Source organism: Propithecus coquereli, unplaced genomic scaffold, assembly GCF_000956105.1.
Source record: "Propithecus coquereli isolate 6110/MARCELLA unplaced genomic scaffold, Pcoq_1.0 Scaffold668, whole genome shotgun sequence".
NCBI classification, from domain to species: domain Eukaryota; kingdom Metazoa; phylum Chordata; class Mammalia; order Primates; family Indriidae; genus Propithecus; species Propithecus coquereli.
In genome coordinates, this window is record NW_012152707.1 from 360576 (window position 1) to 361913 (window position 1338).

General features: G+C 35.8%; 1 protein-coding gene across 1 annotated transcript in view; it reads left to right on the top strand.

Moving 5' to 3' along the window:
- The window catches only part of ATAD2B (ATPase family, AAA domain containing 2B), a 201009-nt gene that overhangs the window by 193927 nt on the left and 5744 nt on the right, over positions 1–1338 (top strand). The window lies entirely within an intron of this gene.

A 1338-nucleotide genomic window follows, 5' to 3' on the forward strand; every position in this document is an offset into this window, starting at 1 on the left:
AAAAAAAGAAAGTAGGAAAATATTATTCAAAATCTAAGAATTCTTTTAATGGATAAAGAGAGGTTTGCTGTTCTTAATTGCTACCTGTTGAGAATTTTTTTTATTCCTCAATATTTAATAATAGAAAGTAGTTTTAAGAACAGTATTTATTCTGGGCTATCAGAGCTTTAAAACTACATTAAAGCTAGGGTTAAGTATGAACAAGACAGAGTGGAACAAAAGGAGAAATCTGTGATATGAGGCAGAATGGGTGGGGGTAGAGGAGTCCATTTTAATGCTATTTCTCTATGAGATTTCAGTAAGCTTGCAGAAAAGGCTTAAATTATTATGGTCAATTAGTGATCTAAAACCTTTAAAGATATTTGTTGTATAAAAGTATGACTTGGAGTTTTTAGCTGGAATTGTCAAGACAGTATTACCTGGTGCAGTGGTCCCCAGTCTGAGTTCTCAGGCCTCTAGAAGTCCATGAATGTAGTAAGAAGGATCAGTATGGTTTTAACAAGACTCTTAGCATATGTTAATTGAACTATAGAGGCTTTTACTTTAAAGGCTGCCTGAAATAAAAAAATTTCTCTGATATATCACGATATATGTTTTTTAAGGCAACAGTTTGGTTCTTTTTATAAAGCAGGCATTGACGAGAAGAGGAGTTTAAAGACTTGAGAGTATGAGAGCTAATGCAGCAGTGTCCCAATGCAGGGACACTCATTGAATAAGGTCTCCTCAGTGTCCCTGATATGAGCCAGGTCCTGCAGGAAATTCTGAAATAGTCTAAGGTTGTCTTTGTATTCCTGTCCTCTCACCCCCACACCCACCCGCCCCCCTACTTAGAGTAGTTCTGTACTTACACTGGGGGACCATAGGGCTCAATGGATCAGCACTTTGAGGGTCTCTGTTGCTCAAAGTGCCTATGAAATTATGCTCACCTACTTCAAAATTTCTGTGTTTTCATTGTGACTGGTCTCAACAAAATAGAAAAGTGATTAGATTACACTGTAATAATTCATTCTAAGGTAGGAAAGAACACCAACCCTATTGCACTGTTAATGGGTTTATATTTTTAAGAAAAAAACATTGAAACCCAGATCAATCTGTAATAGAATTTTAGTCATTGTAACAGAGAAAATAAATTTCAGGCAATGTTGAGAATGTTTTAGGTTGGAAGGCAAATGTGTAGACAGATAGGCCCCACTTTGTGTTAGTATCTGCCTTTCTAGATTGCTTCTTTTCTTCCAGTTCTGAAAGCTCCAAATTTTAAAATGATAGCTGTCATAAAGAGAGTGAAGGCTATTTATAAATCAGTGTTTAGTGAAGATTGCTTTTATGTTCCTTTTAGTG